The sequence below is a fragment of the Scyliorhinus torazame genome, chromosome 13, assembly GCF_047496885.1.
Source record: "Scyliorhinus torazame isolate Kashiwa2021f chromosome 13, sScyTor2.1, whole genome shotgun sequence".
In the NCBI taxonomy this organism is placed as follows: Eukaryota; Metazoa; Chordata; class Chondrichthyes; order Carcharhiniformes; family Scyliorhinidae; genus Scyliorhinus; species Scyliorhinus torazame.
The window spans coordinates 62,520,885-62,537,016 of NC_092719.1; the positions used below are offsets into that span (position 1 = coordinate 62,520,885).

Genomic DNA, 16,132 nt, shown 5'->3' on the forward strand with positions numbered 1-16,132 from the left:
AAGATTTATGTCTCCAAATCTCTACATCGCTCTGCTCCTCCAGCCTTTTCAATGTTTTACCATTTGGTGATTACTTCCTCCCTTTGTTTTTCCTCTCACAACGTCCACCTCACATTTCTTTGCATTAAATTTCGTCCGACATTCATCTGTCCAAATTAGTCACTTGTCTCTGTCCGACCGAGAGTGCGAACGGTTTTCTCCACAGTTCATGGTGCCACTTATTTTTGTGCCATTGGGAAAATGATACATTGTACCACATGACCACAATTTAGAATGTTGGTGAGCACTGGGACAAGGCAAGGTCTGTTCCAGCTCGTTTAGTGTGGCAGCATAGGTTGCCACCGGACTCATCAGCCATGTTGTCAAAGTATAGCTGTCGTTGCTCCATAGCCACCTTCTGGTTGGGAGGGGGGAATTATATCGAAGGAATAGGAGGTGATCATTTGGAGTTCAGAAGGTTCAGACAGCATTGCCAGTGGCTGTGAAGGTGACCCCCATGAACATTATTAATGCACTAACTAACCCCTTCCAGGCTGAAGCAGGCAGTATTTGCACAGTCAGGACACTATTGTATTCCATTACTGACAAATAATTTTTCAAGTAGAGTGGTTAAGGATGTGTTAATGGCAGTTGAAAATGGGACTTTAGCTGATAAAAAGCTTGTGGTATTAAAACTGCATAGGCAATTTGCACATCCGTCTCCTCGGAGGCTGGAAAATTTATTAAAGGAAGCAGGGGTAAGGGATGACGACTATACTAAACTGATAGAACAGGTTAGTGACCGCTGTGAAGTTTGTAGGAAGTACAGAAGGACACCAGCACGACCGATAGTAACCCTACCTTTGGCCAGGGATTTTAACAACATTGTAGCCATGGACCTTAAGATCTGTGATAAAGCAAATAATATATTTATTTTGCATTTTGTAGATTTAGCAACCAGATTTAGTCAATCAACGATTGTACGAAGTAAAGAAAAGAGAGTAATTCTGGATCAAATCATGGGAAAATGGATAGCGACAGGAATGGGTCCACTGGCAAAATTCCTTACGGACAATGGGGGAGAATTTGCTAATGATGAGTTTAGGGATATGTGTGAAAACATGAATATCAGAGTTATGAATACGACTGCATTTAGTAATGGTGTCTGTGAAAGAAATCATGCTGTCATCGATGACATGCTTCGGAAAATTTTGGCAGATCGACCAAATTGCAGGCTAAATTCAGCTTTAGCATGGGCAGTACATGCAAAGAATTCATTGCAGATGGTTGGGGGCTATAGTCCTTATCAATTAGTGTTTGGTAGAAATCCTAAAATTCCGTCTATTTTGGATGACCAGCCTCCAGCTTGGGAGGGGACTACAATTAGCTCTGGTTTTGCTGAACATGTAAATGCATTACATCACAGTAGAAAAGCTTTTTTGGAAGCAGAAGTCTCTGAAAGAATTCGCAGAGCTTTAAGACATAACATACGGCCATCAGATGCCGTTTTTCAGCAAGGAGGCATGGTATACTATAAGAGAGACAATTCTAATGAATGGAAAGGTCCAGGGAAGATCATAGGCACAGATGGCAAAACAATTATTTTGCAACATGGTAATCAAACTGTTAGGGTCCATTCATCAAGGATAATGGGTACTGATTACAAATTTTCAAATTTAGATAGAGCAGACAGACATGACGAGGAACCAGAGTCATCTGGTGTGCATGTGTTACAGAACTATGAGGACCGATTAACTGAAAGACAGGGTTTCTGTGGAGGAACACAACACTTCTGGTGAATTAGAACAGGCCATTTTTCTGAAAGGGCAACTGCCAAAAGTTGGTACAAAAGTGACATATTTGCCTGAAGGGTCTAGTCAATGGAAGGATGCAACTGTTATTAGTAGAGCAGGGAAGGCCACTGGAAAGTATAAACATTGGTTGAATGTACAGCATTCAAGGGAAGGAGTCAAGACAATGGATTGGAAAAGCGAAGTTCAAAAATGGACGGCACAGAAACGTAGTGCCAGTTCAGATAGTACTTTGGATAGTGAACAGGTCCGCAGGAAAAGGTCGAGAATTATTGAAAGGACATCCCACAGCAGAAGGGAAAGATCAAGCAGTAGCAGTACAGAACGAGATACCAGGTGGGAGAGGGGACGTAGTTTGTCAAGATCTCGGAACATGAGTAACACTACGAATACTAATAGGAGTAGAAGCCCACATGCACGTGAGATTTTGGTGGCTTCAAATAAATTAGATGAAAAAGTTATTAAAGAAGCTAAACAGCAAGAATTGCATAGTTGGAGTGAATTTGGGGTATACACGGAAGTACCGGATAGGGGACAAAGAGCTCTATCCCACAGATGGATTTGCATGGAAAAGGTTCTTCCGGATAGAACTTCTAAGGCAAAGGCCAGGCTTGTGGCAAGGGGATTTGAAGAAAACTTAGAAGATCAGGATTTAAGGGTAGATTCACCTACAGCAGGAAAGGTTATTTTAAAGATCTTCTTGGCTCTATTAGCCACAAAGGCATGGGAATGCAAATCTATAGATATAAAAGCTGCCTTTTTGCAGGGGCATCAGCTCCAGAGAGACATTTTTCTCCGTCCTCCTAAAGAAGCCGCTAACACAGAAGGGGTACTCTGGAAGTTGAACGAATGTGTATATGGATTAAATGATGCATCTAGAGTCTGGTATTTTTTGGTAAGGTCAGTTTTGTTAAAGTTAGGCTGTTGCCAGTTGAAAGCAGATCCTGCAATATTTTACTGGCACTATAAAGAAATCTTTCTGGCATTTTTATGATGCATGTCGATGATTTTTTGTGGGGTGGGACTAGTGATTTTGAAGCTATTGTAATCTCTGGTTTGAGGAAAGAATTCAGGGTTGGAAGTCAGGCTTCCGGTGCATTTAAATATATTGGACTGGAAATTGGACAGACTAAGTTAGGGGCAACTTTACGTCAGCAATCTTATTTGGAAAGCATCACCCCAAAGTCAATTAGTCGTGGCCGAGTTTCACAAAAAGACACAACTGCCAAAAGATAGTTTCAAAGATAGAAAAAGAGCAACTGCGAAGTTTAATTGGGCAACTGAACTGGTTGGGTAGACAGACTAGACCGGACGTGAGTTTTGATGTCTTAGAGTTGAGTACAAAAATGAATGATCCCAAAGTGGAAGACATAATAAGAGCAAATAAAGCGTTGGTAAAAAAACTAAAAATGCATGAGTGTGTTTTGAAGTTCCCGGTTTTAGGTGACCGTCAGCACTTGAAACTCATAGTTTATAGTGATGCGTCCTACGCAAATTTATGTGATGGGGTTTCAAGCGCAGGAGGTTTTATAATTTTCCTTTTAGGGAACAATGGTAAATGTTGCCCGCTTGTGTGGGAAACAAAGAAAATAAGGAGAGTGGTAAAAAGCACTTTGGCTGCTGAGACGTTAAGCCTTGTAGAGGCGGTGGATATGGCCTTTTATATAAGTATGATATTGACAGAAATTTTGGGATTAGGGGATTTGGGTAATATACCTATTGACTGTCACATTAACAATAAATCCCTGTGGGAAAATATGCAGTCTACAAAAAGTGTCAATGAAAAGAGGTTACGGATAGACATCGCAAGTTTGAAGCAGATGTTGGACAGAGGGGAAATAACAAAAATTAAATGGGTCGACAGGAGCTATCAACTGTCAGACTGTTTTACGAAAAGAGGGGCGAGTTCACAGAAACGTTTAGATATTGTTAATGAAGGGGGCTTGTTTCTGTGACTGTTTTTTTTTTTCTTTCTCGTCCAAACAAAAAAAATGGGGGGGGGGGGGGGGGAAATCGTCTGTTTATGAGTTTCTTGAAATTTTGTTTTCACCTAATTTTTTTTTTCCAAGGAAGGGGAGACTGTTAAGTAATGGGTTAAGAGACATTGCAATTAGTTGTCTCATTTATGTTAAGTATCCATTAATTGACACTGATATGTAAAGGGGCTTCAGGTGGTTACTGTCAGGTGGTGTGTTGTTGAGAATTTTGTGCAGAGGCTGTGGAAGTGAAATAAATGGTGTTTGGTGAAAAGGAACAAGAACTTTAGACTCTTCATATCACAGCAACTAAAATGGCTAACACAGTAAACTCAACCTCAATGCCATATTTACCAACACTCCCTCACTTTATCTTCCCTCTGATACCGATCATTACAGTGTCTGATTACCCACAATGGTAAAATAAAAACTAACATAAAATAAATATTCCAAATCTAATCATATCTCAACTAATCACCCTTGTGCTTTTCTTTCATGCCTCGCCTCCTATGTGCCCCTGCCTGTCCCACTGCTTATGTGCACTGCTCTACCCCAGAGTCTGCACCGTGGGTGTTGCGTTTAAAGGGGAAAATTGTAGTTAGCAGTGCAGGGTGACATCTTGGACAGCTTTGGGTCTAAAAGGCCTGGCTTCAAGTTGTGTCACCTTGGCTTGGGTGGTAGCAGACTGGGATGACTGGCTAATATGTGGCAGCAAGGGCACTGCAGAGAGGCATTTGTGAGAGGACAAACGCTGCCATCCTGAGAGAAGACAGCAAATTCATACTCCAAGAGCTACTGTTACTCCTTCAGGCCAGGGCTTCAGCAATTCTTATAATCTGTTGAACAGATTAACAATCTCTGAGTGCTTTTGAATGCTGGTATTCCCAGCCATGATGCCAGCTGTTTGAGCTGGAATGGCACCAAGCTGAGGTTGCATTACAGAATTTGGAACTTCCTTTGTAACACCGAGACGTCGGATGTCTTTTGTTTAATGTTGCATTGGAAGCTGAGGCATTGTTCATCAGTCACAGTATCATGGCTGGATTCTGAGGCATGCTAATGGTGTGGGGCAACACTTAGACACTGGAATGGCTGGGCTCCAAAGCCGTGCAAACCCTGTATCGAGTTGGTGTTGGACTCCTGCAAGTCCCTTGACATTGCATGCTATTTTTTTGTCGGCCTGCCTATGCAACAAGCATTTCATTGTGCATACCCATCAGTCTTCTTCTAATAATCTATATTGTCACAAGTAGGCTTACATTAATACTGCAATAAAGTTATTGTGAAAAGTTCTGTGAAGTTCTGAGGCCAACCTAATTGAAGCACTCATCAAATTCCTTTGCATTAGAGTTTGTATGTGCCTTCTGACTCTGGTGAGCTGAAAACTACATTACTCTTGTGATGAGTGCAGGCGACTCTTGCTCAGTGAGTGCAGATTCTGCCTTTAAGGCGCCCCCTAAATTGAATGTAATGTCAGCATTTGACCTAGTGGTTGTGGGTGCGAGAGCGAGTAGCAGTATTTCTACATCATCATTTCCTCCTGCTTCTCCACCTTTTGCACTTCCATCGCTGCCTGACCAGCTTGCATTTTTTAGGGCAAAGACACAAGGGTACGTTTGTGTTGTCGAGGGGTGAGCAATGTTTGCACGACCTGCAGCTAGTAAATTAGTACAGTATGTGGAATGATATGATCATACCCATCATCATCTATGCTTTCAGACTGCTGCTGGCAATGGCTGCTCAGTGAAGGCGAGCAAGTTCTCTTTCATGGGAGGATGCACCTGGAATGTGCCTGTCGCCTGCCAATTAGCACTTTCAACCTCTGGCTCTGCATCACCTTGTTCTGCAAGCAACAGTGGGATTTTCTGGTCCCATCCATCGGTGAGATCGTCCGGTCCCTCCAAAAGCCAATGGCTGGACCACCGAGTCTCCCACGCCAGGACCCGCCACGACAGAGCCAGATAATCCTGGCCAGAGAGAGACGTGTGTGAACATGATGCAATCTGTTTGTGTTGTGTGACTATCACGGTTGAATAGTGTGTGGGTGTGAGGTTTGCAGCAATGTGAAACATGTGAGTGAAGATATAAATTTATATAAATTTGGCTTTTCTTCCCATTGTAATACTGTTATCTCTGGAGGTCCCCAAGGATCAATTCTTGGCCCCCTTCTATTCACTACTCTCCATCACCAGGAAGATCATGGCCCGAATCCTCGATAGCCACCTTCTCCCCTCCACAGCTACCCCTCAGCGACTTGTTCCAATAACATAACATTGAATTCCACATGTATGCCAATGCCACTCAGCCCTATTCACCACCATCTTTCTGGACCTATTCACTTCTCTGATTCATTATGCTCTTGTCCGACATCTGATATTAGATGATTAGAAATTTCCTACAACTCAATAGTGGTAAGACTTAAGCCATTGGCTGAATTTTATGTGCCCCTGCCTGGTGTGATTCTGGTGAAGGGGCACATGCCCACCTCACTACCTTCCCTGTCTAGACTTCAAACCGATGCGGACTAAAAATGAAACCCTCAAGAGACAGAGAAAAAGTCAGCCTTCGATGGAGAGAATACTCCAAACATTCCTAAACTGTGATACAATCATAGATGAGGATGTGTTTGAGGAAATCACCCAACTCCCCATTAAAGATGATCTTCAATTCCCACCAAGTGTGGATGAAGTTGAAGCTACCATTCAACACATGAAGAATGGAAAAGCTGCAGGATTGGAAGGGATTCCAGCGGAGATTTTCAAACTTGGAAAGAAGGGATCACCCATCATCTCCATCAGCTGTTGCTGAAAATCTGGGACAGAGAAGAAATTCCTGCCAATCTTAGGAATGCCGTCAATGGAAAGGAGACAAAGTGGTCTGTGGGAACTACCAAGGAAACTCATTACTCTCCATCACCAGGAAGATCATGGCCCGAATCCTCGATAGCCACCTTCTCTCAGTCTCTGAAGCAATCCTTCCGGAAAGCCACTGTGGCTTCCGACCAAACCATGGAACAGCGAACATGATTTTCATGGCTCGGCAACTTCAAGAGAAATGCCAGGAGCAACACCAACTACCCTACATGGCCTTCATCGATCTGACCAAGGCTTTGGAGTCAGTCAATTGGGAAGTGCTATGGAAGAGCTTATCAAAGGCCAGCTAACCAGAGAAAGTCATCAACATCCCGCGGCTTCTCCACGACAAGATGTCAGCGACAGCTCTTTCCGACTGGCAGAAATAAGACAGAAATCTTTGATGTCAAGACTGACATCAAGCAAGGATGTGTTGTTGCCCCAATCCTTTTCCCCATTTTCATCCTGCCATCCTTCACCTTTTCAAGAACAAGCTTCGCAGTGTAGTGGACATCGTTTACAGCATGGATGGAAAATGTTCCGACCTCAACCTGTTGAAATCCAAGAGGAAAAAGACACTGACATCACTCATGGAACTTCAGCACGTGGATGACACTGCCATCGCACTCTCTCAGAAGAGAATTTCCAAGCCATGCTTGACATCATCGCGGAAGCGTACCGAAGAATTGGTTTCAGCCTCAACCTTTATCAACTCGCCGTGGGCAAGATCCCATCACTCCTTCCATCAAGATCAATGGAGAAATCCTCCAAAACGTGGAACATTTCCCTTACCTGGGAAGCCACCTGTCATCTAATGCTGACATTGATGCAGAAATCCAACATTGTATCCAATCTATGAGCTCCTCCTTCGGACGCCTAATGACAAGAGTCTTTGATGACTGTGACATTCGTACTGACACCAAGATCCTCGTGTACAAGGCAGTCATCCTTCCAACTCTTCTATATGGCTCAGAACTTTGATTATGTACAGATGCCACCTCAAGGCTCTGGAGTGGATGCTGTCTGAGATGGATTCTTCACAACAGCTGGGAGGACCTGCGCACTAACATTAGCATCCTTAAACGAGGCAAGAGCACCAGCATCAAGGCCATGATTACCCAAGAACAACTCCGCTGAGCCGGCTATGTGCTCAGGATGTCAGAGTCCGACTGCCAAAGCAAATCTTCTTCACCCACCCCAAGGAAGACTCCTGAACAAGAGGAGGACAAGGTAAGAACTTCAAAGACACTCTGAATGCTTACCTCAAGAAATGCAACATAGACGTCAACCCTTGGGGGAACCTTGCTCAGAAGAGACCAGGTACACGGTGGCAGAGTGGGTAGCATTACTGCCTCACAGTGCCAAGGAGTCAGGTTTGATTCTGACCTTGGGTTACAGTCTGTGTGGAGTTTGCACATTCTCCCAGTGTCTGCATGGGTTTCCTCCAGGAGCTCCGGATTCCTCCCACAGTCCAAAGATGTGCAGGTTAGGTGGATTGGCCATGCTGAATTGGCCCTTAGTGTCCAAAAGGTTAGGTGGGGTTATGAGGATTGGGCAGGGGAGTGGACCCGGACCAGGTGCCGTTTTGGAGGATCAGTGCAGACTCGATGGGCTGAATGGCCTCCTTCTGCATTGTAGGTATTCTATGATACTTGGAGGAACCTCCTGATTGAAGGTACACAATTCTTCGAGGAAACCCGATGGCAAGAGGAGGCCCAGAAAAGCATCCCGAGAAAGGAATACCAGCAATCTAGAGTCTAAGGACCAATCTCATCTCCCGGAAACACCTGCCAAATGTACGGTCGAAGATGCAGCTCCTGGATTGGACTCACCAGCCATGCAAGGACCACAGAACCCATGACCTGTAATATGGAGTTTCTTAAGTGGTCAATCATATTGATTAGCAAGTGATCACCGACGATGACCATCCCACCCACCCCCGAACTCATCTCCATAATGCAAGGAGTGGGCGGGTGCTGAAATCATTGGCCCAGTCACCATTTTCAAATAGATGTTACCAAGCTCAATGACCCGTTTGATACACTGCCCATACCATAAAATGTTTGCCGTGGGCAGCTGGGCAGGAACGTGCAGCCTGTTGTTTTAAAGGAAATCTTAAAAGGGCTAAAGGAAAGGGAGGTGTTCGATCGTCAGAGACAGGTCAGGAAGTGGCTACTCTAAAATGATATCCCCCACTTCTTCCTAACACCCCCCATCCCCTTCGAAAACAGCTGAAACCCTCCCTGGCCAAGATCCCAGACATACCGGCTTTGGGGCTTTCTGAGTCTCCTTCTGTAGCCCTGGCAGGAGCCACTAACATGCTCTTGACACTGTTGGAACTGATGGAGCTACTGGCCATTTGGATTGGCTAGCAGCTCGAGAGGAAATGACCTCCTCCCCTGTGAAGGGCAGAAGTCCCACTTTGCCCATGTAAAGCCTTCTCACAGCACTTTATGGTTATGGGATGGGCCAGCATGTGCAATAGTAATAATCTTTATTGTCACAAGTAGGCTTACATTAACACTGCAATGAAGCTGCTGTGAAAAGCAGTAGATTATTTTCATGCCAACTTTACTTCTGGGGGGTTGCACTGGGGGGTGGGGAGGGCAGCTAATGTGAGCCGTCTGCAACCTACTGCCACAGTTTTATTCAACCCATTGTCTTTGGTCCCCAACACAAACCTTGTTTCCCATCCACCATTTCCATCCCTGGCAACAGTCGTAAGCTGAGTAAGACTGCTCTCAACCTTGATGTTGTGGTAGACCTAAAGATGAGTTTCAACCACACATCCACACCATGACCAAGGCTGTTTACTTCCACCTCCCTAACATTGCTCAGTTTCACACTTGTCTCAGCACATCTGATGCTGAAATACTTAGCCATGCTATTGTTAACTCTAGATTCATAGGGCAGCACGGTGGAGCAGTGGTTAGCACTGCTGCCTCACGGCGCCGAGGTCCCAAGTTCGATCCCGGCTCTGGACCACTTTCCGTGTGGAGTTTGCACATTCTCCCCGTGTTTGCGTGGGTTTCACCCCCACAACCCAAAGATATGTGGTGTAGGTGGTGAGGTGTTGGGTGCTCTGAGGTACAGACGAACCAACACGGTTGCGATTGGTACAACGCAGTTTTATTCCAACTAACTATTTACACATCTGACTTGGTACTCAGCACGTTGTGACTGTGTGAGTGTCTTGCTAATGAGGTCCTGGCCCTGTGCTGTCTCCAGATGGACTGGCCAGGAAGTGTCGTGTTTCTTGTCTTATACTGTGTCTGCTCTTGTCTGTGATTGGCTGTCGTGTTATGTGTGCTAATTGGTCTGTTGGTCTGTCTATCATTATGTATGCGTTATGATGTATGTTTGAATATCATGACAGGTGGATTGGCCACGCTAAGAAATTGTCCCTTAATTGGAAAAATGAATTGGGTACTCTAAATTTTTTTTAAACCCTCTAAATTTGTAGATTTAAATGTCCTCCTGACTGGGCTTTCTGCCTACCACCCTAAATGAATTTGGGGTATTCCAAAATACTGCTACTCATATCTTAAATCATTCCAAATCTTATTCACATGTTGCCCCTGTGGTTGCTGACCTTTACTGACCAGCCAGAGAGGTTGAGAATCCCATTTAAATAAATCATAATAACATTAAAAGGCACCCCTGCTGTTCCCCCCACATTCGATGTGATGTCACGCTGGTGAGATTTACAACAGGTTTGCAAAAATGGGAACCAGGCAAAGGGAACCCACTGGGACCTTCAGTCCAACCCCCGGGGGACATGCCCGTGCAGTGCTCTGGCAATCCATTGGGAAGGAGGTTCCCTGTGTCTCAGGTGCAGTTGTGTGCGTGTGGGGAGGGGGTCTCCGTCTGAGTGGGGGGGGGGGGGGGGGGGGGTCCTGTTTTTTAAAAATCAGAGTTCGGCACCCTGATCTCAGGATTCCCGACATTGCCTGCTTTTCCCAGCCCCGCCCTGCCAACCAACGGCGTGCGCCACGCCTGCAGATTTCGTTTTGCACGGCGTGCTGCACAATGTGGTGAGAAAGGTCAGCTGCGTAGCTGGCTGGCTGCATGTCAGTTTTCTCACCTCAGCCAACATTCTGCAGAGAAAGGAAAATCCTGCCCATAGTATGTAATTTTTTATTATTGTCATTAAAAAAGATGGGTGATAGGTAAGAGTGTGGTGCAATGGGCGGTGTGGGGGGTTCATGTTGAGATGGTAGAATATGGCTTCTGAGGATACCTTCGCTGACCTTGACCACACATAATGAGGAGTTTTCCACTCCCGTTTGCAGCAGGCGTGTTTGGCACTGTGAGCAAACCATATGACGAGAAGGCCAAAATTCAGCTTTATCTCATTGTGAATCCATTTTGCGATGGTCCACTCCACCTGTTAATGGAGGGCTGCCTTTCCTGTTGCCGCACATCGCGAAGTTCATTTCAGTCCATCAGAATCTCATTATAACTCACTGGAATCATCCCCACACGCTGAATCATGATCACAGGTCGGTGTTTCACGTCAGTACGTAAGTGACATGCACCTCGCGACTTGCACTTCACTCGGCACTTCAAGGTTAATTTGCCTACCTTGCTTCAGGCAGTTCTTGTAGTCACCAGTGCCAGGCTTCACAGGCAGCACCACATCGCTTTTAGCGGGGCTCACAAGCAGGCCTCTACCTACCGGACCAGCGGTAAGGTGGAGGTGGCTCTTCCCTGGCTACGGGGGTAGGGCTTGCTTGGGAAAGGGAATTTTCCCAGGGTTTGTGTGGGGGCTCCCATTTATCTGTGCAAGTGGCCTCCAACTGGTGTGGGCTGGGGAGGCAGCCTCCAGAGGAGATGGGGCCGGAAGGAGATGTGAGGGTACGTTTGAGAGAGTGAATGGTGATGTGCCTTGAACTGGCAGTGGGTGAGCTGCCAGTGAATGTGTGATGGGCGGGTTTAGAGTAAAGAGATGGTTGACTTTCCCTGGCGGCATGGATGAGATCATTCATCCTCCTTTTGCATTGAACGGCTGACCTTTTCTGGACAGTGTTGGCACTGACCATCACTGCCTTCGCCTCCCAAGTTGGAGTGCGAGATTGCTGGACCTCCTGCCGCCTGAGCAGTGGTAGAGGACATCACAGCAGGCCTCCAAAAGGAATTCCAGTGTCTGGTCACTGAACTCGTCTTGGCTTTTGGCCCATGCCTTGAATGGAGCAGCCCTCGGCTGTAAGCATTGAGAACTGTGTGCACGGCAGCAGTTGGCACTCGGGGTGAGGAAACGGTGATGTAACTGCATGGTGGGTGATTAGAGGCCACCCGCCAGCGATACAGCTTGTTTCCTGTGGTTGCATCTGCATGAGGTGGGAAGCAGATGATGCAGCACAGAAACCAACACACGCAGCCAGCGGGGAAAACGTCTTTTTCATTCAAGCTACAGCATTTAATGCAATTCTGGGATGATTCCACCCATAGAATCACAGATAATTGAATCAGAATCACAGAATTGTTACAGCGCAGAAGGAAGTTATTTGACCGATCATGTCTGCAGCGGCTCTCCGAATGAGCATTGTTACTTCGCCATTTTAAATTCAGTTATGGGATGTGGGCATCGCTGGCTTGGCCAGCGTTTATTGCCCATCCCTAATTTCACTTAAGTATGTGATGGTGAGCTGCCTTTTTGAACCACTGCAGTCCCTGTGGTCTAGGTATAACCACACTGCTGTTAGGGAGGGAGTTCCAGGCTTTTGACCCAGTGAAGGAACGGTGATATATTTCCACATCAGAATGGTGTGTGTCTTGGAGGGTAACTTCCAGGTGGTGGTGTTCCCATGTGTCAGCTGCCCTTGTCCTTCCAGATGGTATCAGTTGTGGGTTTGGAAGGTGCTGCCTCAGGAGCTTTGGTGAGTTCCTGCAGTGCGTCTTGTAGATGGCACACACTGTCGCTAATGTTCATTGGTGATGGAGGGAGTGAATGTTTGTAGAAGGGGTACCATTCCCCTACCTTTTCCTATACGCTTGCACATGTTCCATTAAAATAATCGTCTAATGCCCTCTTGAATGCCTCAATGGAACCTGCCTCCACCACACTTCCAGGCAGTGCATTGCAAACCCAAGCCGCTTGCTGTGCGAAAATGTTTCCTCACATCGCATTTGCTTCTTTTGCAAATCACGTTAAATCTGTGCCTTCTTTTTCTCGATTTTTACTGAGCGAAAACAGTTTCTCCCTATCTGCTCTGTCCAGCCCCCTCATGATTTTGAACACCTTTATCAAATCTCCTCTTAGCCTCCTTCTCTCCAAGGAGAACAGTCACAGCCCCTCCAATCTATCCTCATCACTCAAATTTCTCATCCCTGTAAACCTCTTCTGCACTCCCTCTCACATCATTCCTATAATGTGGCACCCAGAACTGTACACAATATTACAGCTGAGCTCTAACTGATGCTTTGCATAAGCTATTAAACTTTTTTGGCACTGCTTCCAAACCCTAGGACTTAGACTGCTGGCATTGACTAAAATGGCTATCTACTCCTACTGCCTTCACAAAGTTTTTTTCTGGAAGGCCTCCGGGTCCCCTGTGTATGGAACATATCTCGCCTGCTCTCCAGCTTTAGGCCTTTTCAGACGCTAATTACCAATGATTTGATATCGATCCACATTGGTGACAGTAGGGTGGATGTTCTGCCGCCGTTTTCGGCGGGCAGGCGTGATGGTCAGAGAGGGCTGAGAATTCAATAGGAGTCCCAAATGGCATTTACGCCAGTGAGAGTTCCTGTTGAGATAGTTCCCACCCCCTGCCAATGATGTAATGGTGTTCCCATCATGAAAGGTCGGGAACACCATTATCATACATTTGAATGTTATTCACTGGCCTCCCCGCTGTATTATCCCCCAGGGGACAGTGCCAGGGACACTGCTGTGAAGGGCTTCCATTGGGGAAATCCGTGGAGGGTGGCTCATTCAGTGTCTGCCCCGCCAGCATGATCCAGTAGTGGGTCCTGCCCCTTAATTATTTTTCTAAGTGTTTGAAAATACGGTGGGAAAACCCAGCAAGGTTGCTGGAGACAACATAGCACCCAGTGATTCAATTCTATTGAGTGAAAGTCGCCATAGTCCCTGCGTTCCAAAGACTGCTCCCCCCTTTGAGAGCTGACTGGCAGTGATTTAACCTGAAGGTCACCACACCTCAGGCAAGGGGCAAGGTTGAGAAGGTAAAACTGCCATGAATAATCTTGGCCAGTATAAGAATTAAACCCGCGCTGGTGGAGTTGCTCCGCATTACAAACCAGATTTCCAGCCAGTTGAGCTCACCAGTTCTGGAATTATAAAGAGGCATATTTTCACACTGGATACATATGAAGTCCTTGATAAATAATGGCCCTTGCGAAGCACCCAGTACCCCAGTCTTTATCAGAGCTAAACATCCTCTCTTTCTTTCCAGACATTCCAATGAGGTTATGTATGATCTTGGCTCCCATACATAGCTTGTGCTCCTCCATCCCATGCCGTTGCCACTGACTAACATCCAATTTTTGCTGGACAACTCAGTTTGAGATTTAAATATACCAACTGTCTTCCTGTCTCCTAATTGGCTAAAATGTGTTACTCCGGTATCTTACAACCTCCTTCTCAAAGCATGCAGTGCAATGTCAGAAAGGGCTGGACCACACTGTTGTGCAATAATTCATTCGTCCTCCTGCGCACACTTTTTTTCACAACCAGTTCAGGCACCTGCTCCAGCCCAAATATACCTCCCTTTTAAGTGGTGGCAGCTGGCTTTAAGTGGCACTAACTATGCACAAACATGGGCCTTCCGGTGAAGTGTGCAACCGCTCAGCAGTGCATGCCGCTCGCTTTACACAGTAATCATGCAGATTAGCAATTAGCACAACGTTGGCAGACTCCCTGTACCCAAAGCCATGGACCCACTTAATAACACATCATGATACCCATGCCAATTTTTGGGGCCTATCAAATTTTCTCCCCACTGTTTCTGTTGCTGTTGTGCTTTTAGCAACTGGATTGTCCTTTGCAGCTGTCTGTTCTTTGTAGTCTTGTCAACATTTTGTCTCATTGCCTTGATGCAAGTTGGCTTACGTTACAGCAACTTTCCTCTCCACGTGTACTGCTTGCCTTGATTCTTTCTTTGGGTTATTTTGACAAGTCACATGATGGATTGGTGCACTTGGGTGCACAGTACTCAGGTTTGAGCTGTTGCAATGTATTGTTACCATTCAGTCCATGTATTCTCCTTTGGTTTACAGGAAACTGGAACACAAGACTTCGCTACATGCTTCCTTACCCCTTCTCTGCACCAGCTGATCGAATTGACGCCTGCTGCTTGACCCAAGATGAAATAAATAATACTGAATCATTGTGTGCCAACTTGACGAGAAAAGCCAGAAGTCCAACAGTAGAATTAGAAGGGGAAAAAACAGGTACATAAACACACTGGAAAAAGAGGATTCCACGCACACTATATCTGCTGCTGTCTGGTGACCCGAATCCCAAACATATTCAGTAAATAGCATTCATTCACTTATCTAAAATGTATGCAATCAGGTTTTTATTACATTTTATCTTTCTTTCTCACCTTTTACAGATTGTTTCTTACATTTTCATTTAATTTCCCACAAAATGTAGAGGACTTATACATTACAAAGAAATACATTCAGATTTTTATGGAGGCCCTTACTGTGCCAACTACATGTTGCGCTTATTACCTATCATCTGACTCATTGGAAATACTAATTTTTTTTGGTGGGACATGCTATTGTAACAATTAAAGTTTAACATATGGAGGTCTATTTATCAATTTTAGACAGTAAATACTGTTCTGATACTTTGGGTTTAATCTTGTGGGTGAATTGTTCAAATATCTATTTTTGTATATATTATATATGTTTTATATCAAATAATTGAGTTACTAGTGATATATTAATTTTTAAAATTGAAGCATTTTATTTTGCCTGTTCTCATATTTTAATTTCTTTTGGAAACCTGTTCAGGGTGCTGATGGTAAATGTTCCAGCAAGAAATTTAGTTTTTTTTTAACATATTATGATTTGTTGGTAAAGGACTTACTGTTGCATTTATCAATGCACTTTTGTCAAATCATTGTATCACTGTAATTAAAAACATCTACCTCAGTTCGATGTATTCACTCATCTTTCTTTTATTTAAGTGTCAATACATTTTTGACATAATTATTATATGTTATCGTATGGGTAAAGGATTTTTGGGACCGGTAAAAATGACCTTAACATCTATATCTCAGGAGTCGGAGATTACATATATATATATATATATATATATATATATATATGCGTACTACAAAATGGTCAACAGGATTGTTGATATAAACACAAATCAAAGACTTTTAAAAAAAATTTAGAGTACCCAATTCATTTTTTCCAATTAAGGGGCAATTTAGTGTGGCCAATCCACCTACCCTGCATATCTTTTTGGGTTATTGGGGTGAAACCCACACAAACACGGGGAGAATGTGCAAACTCCACACAGACAGTGACCCAGAGC

The 16,132-nt window shown here is 44.8% G+C and overlaps 1 protein-coding gene across 2 annotated transcripts in view; it reads left to right on the forward strand.

Annotated features, from left to right (window-relative positions):
* LOC140388065 (potassium voltage-gated channel subfamily A member 3-like) overlaps nt 1-15,744 on the forward strand; it is a 94,122-nt gene extending 78,378 nt beyond the window's left edge. Inside the window, exons 2-3 of one of the 2 annotated variants that reach the window (XM_072471665.1) lie at nt 5,486-5,838; nt 14,860-15,744. The gene's annotated coding sequence lies outside the window, so the exon portion shown is untranslated. The remainder of the gene's footprint in view (nt 1-5,485; nt 5,839-14,859) is intronic. The other variant, XM_072471664.1, reaches the window with a different exon arrangement.
* Nucleotides 15,745-16,132: the final 388 nt, after the last annotated feature.